Source organism: Siphateles boraxobius, unplaced genomic scaffold (assembly GCF_051911475.1).
Source record: "Siphateles boraxobius isolate OS27281-9 unplaced genomic scaffold, OSU_SipBor_1 5, whole genome shotgun sequence".
Lineage (NCBI taxonomy): Eukaryota > Metazoa > Chordata > Actinopteri > Cypriniformes > Leuciscidae > Siphateles > Siphateles boraxobius.
This window is the reverse complement of record NW_027509141.1, coordinates 10,734,638-10,752,264: the sequence shown is the minus strand read 5'-3', so window position 1 is coordinate 10,752,264 and position 17,627 is coordinate 10,734,638. Positions and strand designations below refer to the sequence as shown.

Below are 17,627 nucleotides of genomic sequence, written 5' to 3'. Positions count from 1 at the left end.
TTGTTGTTGACTTACTGTCAATATTAGTGGGTAATTACTATTATTATTTTACCGTGGAGAATTAAAGTGATACTATGTTGAAATATTTTTTTATTTTTTTTTTACTAAATCACTTTTTTAATCGACAATTGTTTGTGTTTAGAAATGATTTATATGACATACAGATACTTTAAAATGAATGAAACTGATTGCATGTGTGCACACTGGAGTCTGGGTGTGTTCAGAGTGCTGTGTGCTGCCCACAGTCTGCAGCTGATTAAAATGGCAGCCTGTGTATGAAGTCTGCCGTCCCACTGTCACACAAAACCTTTCGCAAGCAGAAACAAACGCTTTGACAAAATGGCAGAGAAGGCGCCCTGCCTTCCACTGATTACTGATCGTAAAATAAAAACCACCGTAAAATGCAGGTATTTGACCCACCAAAGGCAGTTGAGCACTTTACATAAAACTCCAAGTGTAACAGGGCTGTTTATTCCCCGCAAATTGGCGAGCGTTTATCGGCACAGCAGGGTGCTCTGTAAACACACAACTGAATCAAAAACAGGGAAAGAAATCATATGATTTGATATTCTTGCACAACTGAATGTGTTTTCTGTTTTATGCGCTCGGTAACCACAGCGTATATGGCCTGTATCACGGTGTCTCTAAAGTAACAACAATGTCCTACGGAGCAAATTACTTGTTTAGTGGTCCACTTGTTTTTTTCCCCTCAAATTACTCAAGCACATACTTTTTTTTTTTTGCATTAAATTCTCTAAACCATATTCAGAAACCATCGTTCACAAGTCTACAAGCTACATGGCATATCTGTTGTTCAGTGAGTCCGATTATTTGATTCGGCTGTGCAAACGCTCTGATGTTCGGAGAACAATGGCTGTCAGTGGAATTACACTGTTGTGCAAAACACACACACAAACACACAAACACACACCCACGCACGCACGCACACACACACACACACACACACACACACACACACACACACACACACACACACACACGCACACACGCACACACACACGCACACACACACACACACACACACACAATACCATATACTAAGGCTCTAATAAAAGTTATTCCACATTTTGAACAAAAGCTTTGGCTTTTTCATTAAGACTCAAGTTTGATATAAAAACACTTTTATTTTACTTTATTTTAAGTGACAAAATCCTCATATTTTATACATTTAACCATTCAAATGCTCTCCACATGTGTCTGATATTAACCATATGGCGTTGAACATAAAATTGGAATTGAGCACACTGGGCCACAAATCATATTTTACAGATCGCCAAAACTAAATTAATCAATAATAAAAATAATAAAAATCTGAATATTATTCAATGAGAACAGAAGAGATATATATAAGCACATTACAGTAATATGGATGTAGAGGACAAAGAACTCCCAAAGTAAAGCTAATACAATCTCGCTAACAAAATACATTTTTAAAACAGATTGATACGGAAACACAATAAAACACAAACTTTAAAAGCTGACTTAAAAAAAAAAAATCTACATTATATTTGGGATAAAATATCTGCACTATGAAGACGAGGTGAATCGTGAATAGTCAGACATCTGCCGGGCTTTATGTGAGATTAACTCTCATAAACATAAAGCTGCACAATTGTGAGAAGAATTTCTGTGTAGGTGTTATAACATTCATTCTCTGCTTTACTGGAAATGTACCTATAGAAAAACACTACTTTTCCGCTTTGAATGAAAATACCTAAGCAAGTTCTCTGGTGGATCTCCTAATCCTGCTCATGTTTGGCTGTTTTCATTTCTCTGATGCAGGAAGGGGGCCAGAAAGAAACAGAGCCAAGGAAAATATTCCTTTGAAATGAAAAGGATGGGATAGTGTTTTCACACACAAACACAAAGACGAGGAGAAATGAACTACAAGCCCTGGTCCCCTTTCACCCCTCCTGTTCTCCAGGCCTGTGCTGAAGCTAATAGAGCACAGGGCTCAAATAGAGCTCAGGCCACTTTGAAATGCTAATGGAGCGGCTTCAAACAGAGTCCATTCACACTTATACAAATTCAAAACATTTTTTGGTCCGAGAATGTCTATTTAAAGCACAAATGGTGACATGCAAGAATCCAGACCAAAAACCACATGCCATATGGTAAAACTCCACATCCTCATCTAAAGTTCTAATTCGGCTGACTTATATTGGGTATTTAAAAATATGGTATTTGTAGCTTTATGAGATCAAATATAAGCCAAGTACTTTTTTTTTTCTAGTTTTAGTTTATATATATATATATACACACAAGATATTTTTCAATGTTATGAATGTAACAATTGAAACATGCCATTACGACAAACATTAGATTGCCCTGAATCATAAACTCAAATTTAAAATACAGCTCCCGTCAACATAAACAGCATCTGTAGGTCTAGACGGATCTGAAATAAGCAGGCAGATTTTCATCCAGGTGACTCGATATGTTTGGCACTTCAGTTTTTAGTGTCTCTCACGTCATGCACCGCAATTCAAACACCACCGCGCTCATGCATTGACTCGTATTACTTGGTCTTACACACTACAGCAATGTTTACCCGAAAACAATTGTGATTTGCCCAGTGTTTTGGTAACATTTCAAATTGCAGTCTCCAGCTACATATATGATATGCTATTATATTTAATTGCTACAATAATGACAATACTAATGTGTAATTATCAGCACCGTAAATAATTATAATACATTAATTACAATAGTATTACTTATGTAATTACAATGTAACATGCATACTAGTGCAAAGTTTGCCAGTTTATCTGTGCCCCTGCAAGATGTTTGTTTCAGAGCAGTTCAGAGTGTGTTTGGGCAAAGAAGTGCCACCGACCGGATTCTGCTCATCTCACTGTTGGCACCAGGGGCCCGGGTGCGGATTAATTATGAATGTGGGGTTAAAGGATCTAATTTAACAGCGGCTGCTCACAAGTGTCCGATGTTACATTTAGAGAAAGTCAGGTTCAGACGATTTAAACTGCACTGGGTTCTTACAGTCCCCTAGTTAGCACTCTATCACTGCTGTCGCTGCACTCTGAACCATTCATTTCACATTAATCATCCTGAGGAGTTAAAAACCAGCAAAAAGAGCCTGAAATTGCTTTTAATTATAGACACAAGACCTCAATTTAACAACCCAAGTCAAGCTTTAGTGAGTTCAACAGTTGATGTAGGTCACCACATGCTTGTTGTAGGAAGCAAAAGGCAATGAAAATAAATTAAAGTGTGCAGACTTCACTGACACCTTTAAAGAATTTTCAATGGAATGAAATATCTCTATGGGATTTATTTGAAGACACCTAGATCCAATCCCCCCCCCCCCCCCCCCCCCCCCCATTCCCACATTAATAGTTTCCATTCAAAGAGAGAGTGAGAGAAAGAAAGAAATAAGACAAAGAGAGAAATGGCAGCCGACCAAATCAATCCACATCTGGTTGTGTTTTGATTAACCATTTCTCAATTAGCCATGGTCCCCCTTTCCATCATTTTAATTACTCTGAACAGAGTATTTTTGTTCTTTTCGAGTCATCTGACTGGAACTCAATGCTTTCATATTTTTTTCTCATATTTTTTTTAAATATATATATATATATATACTTTTTTTTGTAAATGAAATGTAATAGGCACATATATTCAAAATACTCACTTTGGTATAGCCTAACCTTACAGCATGCATGACCCGGATAATTAATTCCTCGTTAATATATTTTTGCACAGAAAGTTTGAGTAACCAACCCAAACTTGATAATCATCCACTATAGAGCAACAGGGTTTATCAGTTTATGCGCATTATTATCATTATCAAAAAGGTTCTTACCTTTTGAGAGTGAACGGAGAGTTGAAGAAAATCAGACGGAAAGTTAATTAATCAGTTGAGGCAATTACAAACAGGTTTTAGAATAGGAGCAGCGCTTCTCAGCGCACAACGCACACATGCTCCGCTCACCCGAGCCTTTCTCTAGGTGTGAGCGCTCACATTCCCGCAGACCCGCGCTCAGTCCTGCGCTTCGCCGTGCCGGGATGAAGAGATGCGACTACGGAGAGAGGGTCCGTGCGTCTGTCCTGCTGGAGGAGAGAGACAGAGAGGACGCGGACCTGTTCGCAAGGCAACTAATAAAAAAAGAGCAAAAAAGAACCCAAGAAAAACAAACAAACAAAAACAGTCCTCTTTATTTATTTCAGTCCTTAGAGCGTCTTCTTCGGGTTTGTTGAGTCCCGTTCCAGCCGGAGAGAGAGCGGCCCGCGGCTGAGGGATTTCTCTCTGTGCGAGCTGAGCCGAGATGAGAGAGAGAGGCAGAACTTAAAACCTGGAACTGGATTCCTGGATCACACGGACACGGAGTCGGCGAGAAAATGATCGCATAACCATGTTATCGTGAGTACAACTTAAGCAAAGGCTGTTGTAGAAGACGATTACGCAGAGCTGAGGAGGAATTCAAAGCAGATTATTTGTTTTGTATATACAACTTTTTGGCCATTATCCATTGGATTTGCTGTACGTGCCCCTCATAGAGAAAGATGCCTCTCATGCTGTGCGCAGGCTGGCCCGTTCAGCCAATGACTGTACATGTTTTCTCACTGTAATTCTAGCTTGCATCAAGAAGAAAAAGTGCAGATTTTTGTCTTTTTCCCTCAACTTGGCCTCAATCAGAAAGTGACTGTAGCTATGCTGCAACTGGAGCAGTAATCCACAGAAAAAAGGGCCACACATGCCATTTTCACCAACACGCTTACCATTATTTCATTTGTTGACCATCCTCAAAGTCAGTGACCCTTAAATGCAATGCACATCCTAGAACTGTTAAAGAATGAGTTGAAAAGGCCATGTAAGGAATCATCCAACTGGATCACCCCCCCCCCCCCCCCCCCCCCCCCCCTACACCTGGCTTTAATAGAGCTTTAGAGCAATATTTCTGTCAAATACAGCAACTCTGAGGGCGCATTTCTCTGTTTCACTCATACAGCAGGTGAAGCTCAGTGTAAGAGTGCACACTTATATTTCCATATGCATAACTTTACATAGTAATAGATCCATTTTGAGGGACAAAAGAGAAAACAGATGTGGTAAAGGTCATTCTGATATTTTTTTCTGATGTTTATGCATTAGTTTTGCTGAAGTAAAACCACATGTGTGTTGCATTCTTGCAGTCAAAGGAAGGCGATGGGGTTTAGCAAAATCACATTTACACAACTACACACTCTCTCACATACACACATAAAAACACATCAGTTATGTTACACACCACTGATTTTTATCTACTTAAATATGCTAGGGTTGTCTCCTTAAAAAAAGCTCATTAAATGCTTTTTGCTATTATGGTATTTTTTTCATCAGTACTTTAGAACAAAATCTTAAACTAAAGAAAATAAACTTTTTTAATATCAATAGACTTTACAAACAAGGAAAATACAATACAAGTTACAATACATACAAATCTAAATCTGTACGAAATGTAATTGAATCTTAAAAACATTCATAAGAGAAGTGTTTATGCTAATAATAATAATAATAATACTAGAAAGCAACATAAAATGTCATGTTTAATTTTGCACAGGTGGATTTTAAAGAAACTTACCTTGTAAAATGAATATGTGCAGCGGAGAACCTGTGACAGATATTTGTCATTTTTACATGAATACGAATTCAGCTGAACTATGGTGTATTGTAATCGGATTGACTTAATGAAAATAACACTGGTTGATCATTTCAGGAAGGAATTCTACTCATTTTAGTTGCTCTTTATGTTATGTAGCACAGCAGATTGTAGCTTAAATAAGGATTAGTGAATGTAGCTGTGTAACACTCTTCTAATCATGATCATCAGAAAATGTTCGGCTTTCCTCTGCTTAGCCGTCTTTGCTATGTCACATCAGAACCCCCCCCCCCCCCCCCCCCCAAAAAAAAACATTCCTCTGATATATCAAGCAGCAACCCTCCCAGTCTTCTGTTTGTAATGTTTTATTTACAGTGGTCTGTGTATGTGTGTGCTTGTGTTTTTCTCATTTCTATGTTTTTATAATCTGTGGTTTCTACATTTTGGTTATGAGAAACAGATTTTTCAACATCAAACTGTAAATGTGTATGTTAGTAAATGTATTGTGCCTCATTTGACATTCACAATACCAGCAGAAAGCAACTATTCACAGGACTTCGCACATGTCCAGATCACTTTCTGTTAAACTTGGTCATTTATGCACTATCCCTCAGGATAGCCTACAGAGCGAATGTGTATGTGTGTGTGTGTGTGTGTGTGTTTGTGTGTGTGTGTGTGAAAGAGAGAGAGAGAGAGAGAGAGAGAGAGAGAGAGAGAGAGAGAGAGAGAGAGAGAGAGAGAGAGAGAGAGAGAGAGAGAGAGAGAGAGAGAGAGAGAGAGAGAGAGAGAGAGAGATGCATAAACCTGTTGAAATGTTCATAACTACAATTAGATGTTGTTTTGGAGCGTTCTGATTTTGAAAGGTTGGCAGGCATACAATTTAAGATTAAAATGTATAAAACTATGAACAATTGCTTCGGACACGAAAATCACAGAAATGTATCCGACTATGCCCAGGTTTGCCAAAATACCAAAGTCAGAGATTTCAAAATAAGCTTAAACATTTCTCATCAAATTATTCAAATGCCAAATGTTTTTCTCTGTGCCATCCTCGGTTTTATTTCCTCCCTAGGAATTTTAGGAGAACATCTTAGACTAAATTGGTACTTAAATTCCGACTCCCCTTTGTTATGAAAGAGAAAACGGAACAATATGTTTTTCCGCGTTTTAAAATCAAGAGAAATTCATCCATACCACAAAACCAACTGCTTTTGACAGAAACAAAATGAAAAAGTTGTAATAAACACCCCAAACTATTTTAAATGAATTCAAAATGCTATCAAGTAAAACCACCCTCCTCATAAGTCTCCTCGCCACTCCAAATTTCACTGTTTACTCAGGAGAGAACAGGGAGGAACTGTCCCAAGCCTCAGAGGAAGTTCACATTCTACTTCCTTCATGACCACATAGGTTTCTGGATTACACAAATGTCAAATAACTGACCTGTAAAGCTAATGGCTTATACAAACAAATGTCACTCTCCCACATGTAACACTAACACAGCCTTCAGCAGTTTCTATGTGTATGTCACTGTATTACTCCGCAATTTTGCATTCTCTCTCTCTCTCTCTCTCTCTCTCTCTCTCTCTCTCTCTCTCTCTCTCTCTCTCTCTCTCTCTCTCTCTCTCTCTCTCTCTCTCTCTCTCTCTCTCTCTCTCTCTCTCTCTCTCTCTCTCTCTCTCTCTCTCTCTCTCTCTCTCTCTCTCTCTCTCCGAAATGTGATATCTGCTAAAACAAATATCTGTGAAACAAATCTAACCAGTGCTGAATGGTTTAGCAACTGTTATTAAGGTCACTGTAATTTAAAGTCAGTGTTACGTCTGAACTTGGAGGCTCGATGCAAAGACGTCCACAGCCAAGTGGAAACAGATGTGGCGTAAAAGCAGATACAGCACTAGCTGACAGCTCAGCCCTTCTCTGAGGTCCGCCAGTTAAGATTAATATAGCCCAGACATTAGCATATACAACTGCCGTACGATGACCTGCAAGACTCCAATTCATACTATTTACACAAGAGGCCAGAAACCACATTCTGCAATAACGTTGTCCCTTACCCATTAGGGTATTAGCTTGGGGTGACTCAGTGTCTTATCCAAACTGTACAATTACCTGATGTTTATACAATACAGATATCATCTTTAAAATGAATAAAGTCCAGAATATTGCAGAACCAAAAACCATAAAAGGGCTTAATTTAATAATAATAATAATAATAATAATTTCAGTTATTTGCTTTTGTTTTGAGTTTAGCTGTTGTTAGATTATTTTATGCATTTCATTCACAATGAAAGGCCAATAAATGTATCTATTTAAATTTAATTAATTCCTTAATTTAATATTTATTGCCATTCTAGGAAAATGGCTGGATATTAAATGCTAAAATACATAATCTAATAAATGCATTGTGTAATGCATTTACATTGTGTAATATTTACACTCATGAACAATTTTAGAGGTATAGAAAATGAATGACTGACCATTAGCGGACCTCCACCAGTTTTTGTTTTACAACAACGGGAAAAAAGAGTGCAAATTTAACTATGAAAATACCTCAAACTTACACACACAGAAAGAGAATGATTTATCTGCCACATGTGTTTGGGCATGCAAAGATGCTACTGGGAAGTTTCTCTAGTTTTAATTAACATAAGTAAAGTAAGAGAAAGGTAGACGTTCAAAACCAATGTGTCACTACTGGTCCCCTCTGAGGTCAATAATCTTTTGAAATAATTGCCTGAATATTTAATTGAGAGAAGATGAAATATCTCTCACAGTCATACATAATTGTAAATGCGCAATCCACAGTCCAGCTGTGTACCCTTATTAATTATATTCATTTAAAGAGAACTCTTTCGGTTCATATCAAAGATGATAATTATAAAACGTTTTGAATGCATACAGCTTATTTCCATAAAACATTATTGTCCTAAATGTATTCATTGAGTGCTCAGTTATGCATAAATTGGTGGAAATTAATGTTTAAACTCAGCTTAACTCCATAACAACTATGCAACCTCATGAGGTTTGTGGCACAATAGAACAGGGTTGGATGAAAATTTCATTTCCTATTTACATCACCTAATGAACTTCATTTAAATTGGACTAAATGGCAATTCAGTGTTGTGTCCCGTAATTTAGCTCTTTTTATTGTATATGAACTGTTATTTCAGTTCCGTCACATATCTTTAGGTGAAATCTTCTTTAGTGTGTGTTAGGAAGAAAGGAAGAGAAAACTAAACACTGTGTATAAGATCAATGGCCAACTCATTTGGCACGATATTTCTTCAGTCATTCATATAAACACCAGTGGCAGCTCTGTCTCTCTTGGTGTCCTGATTAGAAATGTAAACTTCAATCCAAAATAGAATACATTTTAACTATAAGATGAGCTAGTCTGGTGGTACAAGTTTTTAACATTAACAGGTAAAACTTGTATTTTTGGCTGAGTTTGGAGCAACATGAGGGTTTTAGTTTGAAGCAAATAATCTTTAGAAGCTGTGACTTAATTGGACCAATCACAATTTGGATAAACTGTATTATTATTATTATTATTATTATTATTATTATTATTATTATTATTATTATTATTATTATTATTATTATTTACTTAAATGACCAAATATTATTTATTTATTTATTTATTGCATTCAAAATGCATTTGGCTCAAATATCAGTTGGGCTACTGATTGGACACTTTATTTGCAAACTTTGGAGTCAAGGGACAAAATAAATGTGAATTTTCAAAACTCCTGGTTCATATTTTATCCAGTCTGGATTTGGATAACCCGGGCTAGTTGGGTTCAGGTAAGCCCTGGCTGCTATACATCAAGTCTCGTTTGCTTTATTTGTGTTTCTGTGATTCATTAAGAGGTTTCAATACCTTTAGGTTTTTATTTTCTGATGGACACACCAGTACTTGCAATGCAGCAAAAGAAAAGTAGTAACTTTAAATATAAATAGATGGGATGGAGAGGGTTCTGAAAGAAAAAATTGCATAAAACGCCGGGAGTAGTGAATGGTTGACGGGGCATTGTTATGCAGTTGCTAAGGTATTCTGTATGGTTTTAGAATTTTGCTATGCTGTTGCTGGGGTTTTCTGGGTGGTTGCTTCCTGGTCCAAGTCAAAAGAGCTCACCCCCCTTGTCTTTGTGCTCACGTACACACTGCTAAATTTTTAAATTGACAGCTACTGTACATTTGAATGCAGGAGTGAATCACCCACTGTAAATTAACATTCCATGTGTGTGCAGAGAATAGTAGTTACTTTGATTATTCACTTAACGATAACGATAGCAACGTTTTAACTTTTCATGAAAGTAAACTACAAACTACATTTTCAACAATTTAACCCTTTTATATATTTTGGAAATTATTTATAATAAGTATACAGTAATATATGCATTTTAAGTATAGTTATAAAGTAAGTATAATATATGTAAGTATAGTTTGTAAGGTGCTTACAAACTATTAGTTTATAGTTAATTTATATAGTTTATATAGTGTAGTCTCTTTGTCAATATATACAAATAGTGAGTTCTTCATTCATTTTCACTGTAATTAACAAAATTATCATTATTATTATTATATTATTATTCAAAATTGTATTATTATTATTAGAATAAAAAAACAAAAAAATAAATAAAAATAGTTAGATCATGTTCTGTTATGCTTTTGTTATCAAATTATTAACCATATAAGTGATGTGAAGTATTTTAAACCGGTATTAAAGGAGTTGTTACATACATAAACACACACACACACACACACACACACACACACACACACACACACACACACACACACACACACACACACACACACACACACACACACACTCACACACACACACACACACACACACACACACACACACACACACACACACACACACACACACACACACACACACACACACACACACACACACACACACAGTATATAGCCTATTAATATATTAACAATGCAGAGACTAAACTATGAGTTAACTATAGTTTACAGATGATTTGTAAGTACTTTATTACTGTATAATTATTATAAAGTATTACTGTTTAAAAAGACAACAACAAAAAATAAAAAAACATGATATGAACAATTTGCAACATATTTTGGGCCATAAATTATTAGCAGAGGTGGTATGTTATATGATTTTAAGCAAGTTTATCTGGACCAAAATGCAGAGAGTGTGTTTCTGACACAAGTTGGTAAGAGAAATAAAGGAGAGTATCATAATTTGCCAATTAGTGTAGGCAGAGACCAAATTACATTAACAACTGGTTGTTCAGTTAATGTTAGTCCATACATTAGAAACAATAAAAAGTATTTGCTTTGGCAAACACAATTACAAATTCTGTGTGCTGTGCCACGCCACATCAGCGAACATATAAACTGCCATCCTTCAACTGTCTGGGAACAAGAAAAGAGATTTATTTAAACTGTTAAAAAGAAAAATTGGAGAGAGAAAGCTCCCAAGCCTTTGAATCATTTGAAGACTTGCCACCTACTAGAAGACAGTTGTACACACAGCTAGAGGATATAACTTCAGCAAAAGAGAATGACCTCTGTATGCCTCAGAGCTTCAAATCACACAGACCTTCATTTCTCCTATGAAAGACATCCCTGCTGCTTGGACTTCACAGCTGCCGAGCAACTCCATTGGAATATATTGGATTATTGGGAGAGCCGAGTGCACTGTGGAGTCTAGCATTGCTGGGGTTGATTTTAATGTTAATTTGCCACTGCAGAGTGTCTTCAGCGATACAATGGTCTGAAAGAAGAAGAGACGTCCCTGTCAACAAAATCCCAAACAGCAGCGTGAGGTGGCGGACTCCTCTTTAGAACAGAAATAATCCTTCGATGAAATCAGGCAAAAAACTTTGCTAGCCCATTACACGGTATCAGAAAAGAATATGCATTCATTTTCCTTTTTCTCAGCATCATTTTCATTTTCAGCCGATGGAAATCCAGCTTGCACCGTGATGAACTGTATGTTCCTTCATTCAGAAATTTGCTGCCACTTTCTATATTCATACTGTATGCAGCATTTTTTGCTTCATTGGACTTCAATTTAGTAATATGTTATTTTCTAGTTCATTTACTTAGGTAGGATCTGCTGGAATTGGGTTGGGATTTGTCATAGTTCCATAGAACAGAGATCTAGGATTGCAAATCAAAGTCCACTATTATAAACAGGAATGCATTTCTATGTTCTTTTGTGCATATTCCTGTTGATTTGGTGAAAGAAAAGACAGCAAACAGCCGTGAAAACTTGTTACAATACCTCACACAGTCAGCAGTTACTTAACTCAAAGCAAATTAGTTTAAGATTGGTAAGAAAGTCAAAAACGTGTGGTAGATGACATAACCAATCGCATCACTCTCCAGTCTCACGGTTTCATCTGAACGGTCGTCTAACAGCTAACCTATTCCTGTGCTGTTAAAATTTCCCGAATTGCATAGAATTCTGAAATGCCATCAGTGTCAATAAAGTGAATCTGAAGCAGTAGATTGTCTTTCCCCCTTTGCCTGCCTGTCCACAGAATAAATTAGCTCTCACAGATTCGCCTGTGTGTTTTGACGTAGAGCACCACAGCTATAGTATTTCCGAAGAATGTCATATTTGCAGATATGTGAAACTGCAAAGCTGAATCAAGAGCCAAGAAATGTCATTTCTTTGACATTGTACATATTTCAGTGGATTTTCATTCTGTCAGTTATGGCTCCCTATACATGCCAGGAAGCAGAAAGCCAACAAATTATTTAACTAATTTTTCAGAAATCCTATGAAAGCCATTTTGCTTTTTTTCCAAAAAATTTCAGCCTCAATTAGTAATAAATCCAGCATTAAACTCATGTGTGTATCCAGTTACAATAATTGCTCTATTGACAAAAGCATGCCTGGGCCTTTCGGAGTGGATATTCTCTCAATGGTTCGCCGTCGGGCAGCTGTTGAAAGGCTTGGTTGCACCTTTGAGTGACTGCTTGTCAGCAAAGTTCTCTGGTATCAGACAGAAGCCAAGCTCAGGTGACTGGGAGCCCGAACCATCATGAAGTCTTGCAGCGGGTCCCTGGAGCCCAACTGCATTTCCTCACCATCACTCAACTCGGAAACATTTCATCCTTCGCTCTCTCTCACTCTCATTCCTCCCTGCAACCACCATGGCTTGGTCTGACTCATAGTTTTGCGCTCTTTGCTTGAGGTCTCGGGTCTCTGAATGTTTGGGCATGAACTAAAGAAATATTGCCCTGATTTCAAGACTTGTTCTTTCCATTTATATGAATATGCTGGAATCGTGTGATAGGCGTACTGTAATTGTGTGCAAGGTTGGCAAATCTTGAATGACCTTTCAAATTAAATGTATAATGATTCCTTATCCCCCTTGTGGAATATTGTCTGTTTTTTGGAATATCACAGAGCATTAAATGATGCCATATGGTCTATTGGAAGTAGTAAAATACTGAAATACAACACTCCATCTGAGCATGCTGAACACATGATCAATATGCAGCTACAATCCACGAACCAAGAAACTGATTAGCAGCAGTGTGAATTGATTATTCCACACCCACGCTGATCTTTGTATCCTGAGACCGCTCACTGCATGCAAGTTCTGTATAATTACTTACACTAATCTCTCGTAGGCATGCTGATCTTTATATATTCTCGAAGACCTCTCTGTTCATATCTCTACATACTCCATCTGATCTCTGTTCTTTTTTATACTGATCTCTCTCTATACTGAATGGTCTTACAATACTCAGTACGATTTATCCATACTGCCTCTGATCTTTCCATTATGAATTTATACCTGTCACCTCCTGCTTAAAACCCCAAAAATCCAACAGGATCACAAGGCCCCACTTTCACTGGCTATATCAAATCTGAAAATCAAATACTTTCAATACTCCCTAGGATGCATCCATATTGCTTCTGATCTGTCTATACTCACTGAGATATCTGACTACTAAGTTGGATCTCTTTCTATACCCATTCAGATCGCTCCATACTCTAATCTCAGAATATTCACTCTGATCTCTCCTCAACTCACATACCATTATACTCATTCTGAGCTTACCATTTGAGTTGTTAGTTCTTTTAAATAAGTAATTACTTTGCAAGTGTTTAAAAAGTATGTTTTATACTGCATGAATGTGTGTAGAATTAATACAATCCTGACATACTAAATCCATCATGTTGTCATGTGACTTTTTACGTGCTGTTTTTCATCAATATATAGTATGCGAGTATACGATTTCGGATGCAGGCTCTCCAAACTGATCTCTCCATACTCTTTTGATCTCTCTATAGCCTACTCACTTCGATCTCTCCATACCCACTTACGTCTCTCATGCATTTGTCTTGATCTCAATCGAATCCCCTACATTCTCAATCTCTCTGAATTCCATACACTAATCTTTTCATAATTACCCAAGATGATAACTCCCAGTATTTAATCACTGTGATCTTTCTGTTTATGCATTAATCCTTCATTTTTAGTATTACATAGTAAAGACATTATGTGTAATTACATAAAAGGGAAATTACTAATACGTTTAAATGCTTTGTATATAAGAATAATAAAGAGCTTATAATTTATTGGTTCAAATATGGAGTATACAATAAAATACAATATTTAATATTTAAAATACTATATCCAATACTAGAACAGGGGCTGCACTGGGGTTCTCATCGGTTTCCACTACCCATACAACAGAGTGCCAGATGGAAATAGTTTTTTAATGAAATGACTCACGTTTTAATGCTACTGTGGCTCCACTTGAGAGGAGCTAGCCATCCCTAGCCTGAGCAGTCTCAATCCTTTAATATACTGCAGGTTTTATTGTAGTTGCAATCTATACAGATCTGATCAATGGATGATAAATTTGTGATTTCTTCAGGCTGTTTTCACCACCGTCAAAATGTCTCTTGTCCCAAGCTTTAGTGCTACCTTACCAAACGGCTAAACCCAGTTATGAAACTATGCAGTAATACACAACAGTGAGCCACACCTCCTCCCAAACTGAAATAACTCAATGGGTATAACAAGCGGCTGTCAGTGTATGATAAAGCACCTGATCTATGACAGGCCAACCTTGTGATACACAGAAATGAGAAATGGACGTCTTTAACAATCACTGTCAGAACGCTACAGGAAGGTTGTGTATATGTTGACTGGAGAATATGCTTGTGGAAATAATTTGAAAGTTTAAAAATATTTCCTGCATTGATAAAACCGAATGCCGAATGCTAAATACAAACCTGCCCTGTAAAATGGTGTCAGGTCCTATTCTTCAATAAACAACCTGATCATTAAGGCCTTAGAGATAGTAAAAAACAAGATACTTTAAGATTTTGTCCATAACAATTTCCCTTCCTCTTGTTCATGGGATAGTACAAAGGCAGATGTTCATTCTAAGAACAAGATTATTTTTGAATGCTCTAACATGCACAACTTATGTCATATAAACTGTGCTTATGGTGCTTTTGTGGCCTTTTTGGAACTTTGGAAAATATCTCTGTGAAGATTCTCCAAATTTTTTGAGTGAACTATGCATTTAAGGAGAAATAAAAGGTCACCACATGGCTGAATTTTAAAAGAATGAGAATGAGCTTAGGTGTCTTCATAACTTTACTTATGCTGACTCTCCAACAGATCCGCTACTTAATAGATTCCTAGACCTGCTTGAAAATAACCGAAATGTCCTCCAAACAAGATTTGTGAAATCAACTCTACAGACCAGATAGAGAACATAATTAACATTTCTATCTCTTTTCCCCATGGCTCTTTTGCCCCATTAATCTGAAGAGAAAGTTTGGTCATCGTCAGTGTTGTTGTTACTGATTGCTCTCAATGCGTCAAAGTCATAAAGATGTGTTAACAACTAGAATAACACTCTCATCTGTATACTGTGCCAGTATACAGTACTCAACCTTAGCAGTATGTTGAATCAGTTCATAGTCCACAGAAAAGCCTATCAGAGGGAGGGATTTACTGCTGTCACTTAGGGCAGCAACCAATAAGATTGCAGCTCGTTCTAGGGACATCCGAGATGAGTCTGGTCTTTGTGGACTCATAATTGCTGCCTCTTGGTATGATGTTGGATGTTCTTCCAGCTGGTCGCGAATTGTCCTATCTCGGCACATTGGGTACATGTCAACAAGGTGGCATCACTTAAAGGATAGTAGGGAACATGATGAAATGGCTCTCCTCTTAAAAATAAAGAAAGGAATTGATTAGAGCAACCTATTCTATAAATACCCAGTATATGAGTTGGCTCATGAGGCAGGCAGAGGAAGAAGGGTAAAAGTGGCTTGCATCAGATACTCTCAGGCAACCCATGTGAAATATTTAAATGAAAGGAGTTTTTTCTAGTGCATAAGCTAATAGAAAAGCCTCTCTGTTGGCACCAGACTGTCTGACACAAACTCAAATTGATTCCTAATTGAGTTTGTATGGATTTTGATCCGGCTTTTGTTGGTTACATTAAGACCTGACCAGTCTCATTTTACTGGGGTCTATGTGGGCTGCAGGCAGCTCTGCACAGCGCACATTGGCTTACATGGCGAGTACTAAAACTGTTGGGGGGGAAAAAAGCACGTAATGGAAGAATCTTTCCTCTATTTTACTGGCCTGTTTCCTTTCTCTCACTGTGCTCTAGGCTCCTGATAAATCAAAGGAGATTTTACTAAAGGTGACAAAAGATGTTGTATTTTTTCTTCAGGCTGGTTGCCTTTTCTTGGAAAGGAGTACATATTTCACAACAGAAGGTTTTCCACTTGGGCTTCTAGTTTTATACAACATTAAATGTGTGGAAAACAAAACTATCCTGTATATCGAGCTTTCGCCTTTGGCCTTTTGTGCAAGATAACATTTTAAATATCTGGAGTCATTTCAAAAGAAATTGGGCTATTTTGAAAACATTTATCTAATTTGAAAGGAACACGCTTACTGTGCTAGGGAGACTAAATACTTTACCATCTGAAAAAGAGGTTAAAGCCACTCAGGTAAAATATAAAGTCCACACAATGAAGATGAACCAGCCGGCGAATTAGCAAAGTCTCTCTGGTTTATTCAAATGTCCAATTATTTGGATCAAAGAGAGTGGGGCAGCGGGCAGTGGAGGTAATTTAACTGTCTATTCAGCGGGTCAGCCGTTGGGGTGAGAGTAAATTAACACACTCTGTGGAGACTTGTGATTTTTCTTTCATTTAATGGGTGACAATTTTTGTTTTTTTTATTTTATTTGATAAAGCACCAAACGCATGGTGGACTTCTATGATTAAGAGAAATTATGACGATTTCTTCTACTATTAATTTATTGTGGTTTAATTAGTTTCTCTCACTCTCTCTCTCTCTCTCTCTCTCTCTCTCTCTCTCTCTCTCTCTCTCTCTCTCTCTCTCTCTCTCTCTCTCTCTCTCTCTGTCACAATGAATTTGGAAATTCATTCTTTGTGAGGTATAAGGAAAGGAAAACTGTGATCTTTAAAAGGAACAAACAGTGACAACTGTAGTATTTTACTAATATCTTTATGGCATCACTACTGATCACAAGTCATTGGCAAGATGCCCACCATGCGTTTGCCTGTGTGAGCCTCAAGGTGGTCTTTTAACATCTCCGATGATGTCAGCCGTGACTAATAATGCCACTATTAAAGTCCCACATCTAAGGTTTCGGTCACTTCAGTTAACATGAAACAAGGGTTCAATGACAAAAAAAGTACAGCACAAATTGCCTCAGAAGCTCTCTCTTTTCATAAAGATCCCTGATCAGTCAAGAAACACCAGCTGACTAAAATTCATTTTTGCTTCACCTCTCAGGTTTCATTGAGAGCATTAACAGAGCAGTTAAAGCGGATTTGGATTGAGGCCAGTTTCTCCGGTTCAGCCGCCACAGTGGCATCAACACTCTGCTCTCTTCCTATGGCACCTCTGAGAACAACAAGGTGCTAATTACCGCACAGTGATCAGAAGTTCTCGCGAAAAGGCCGTCGGCTGACCTCCACACCAGCTG

At 37.4% G+C, this 17,627-nt stretch overlaps 1 protein-coding gene across 26 annotated transcripts in view; it reads right to left on the bottom strand.

The window, feature by feature from the left end:
- The window catches only part of adgrl2a (adhesion G protein-coupled receptor L2a), a 139,779-nt gene extending 135,466 nt beyond the window's left edge, over nucleotides 1–4,313 (bottom strand). For 13 of the 26 annotated variants that reach the window (XR_013194829.1, XR_013194830.1, XM_077202789.1 and 10 more), the window contains exon 1: nucleotides 3,842–4,313. The gene's annotated coding sequence lies outside the window, so the exon portion shown is untranslated. The remainder of the gene's footprint in view (nucleotides 1–3,841) is intronic. The other 13 variants (XM_077202782.1, XM_077202784.1, XM_077202785.1 and 10 more) reach the window with 4 other exon arrangements.
- Nucleotides 4,314–17,627: the final 13,314 nt, after the last annotated feature.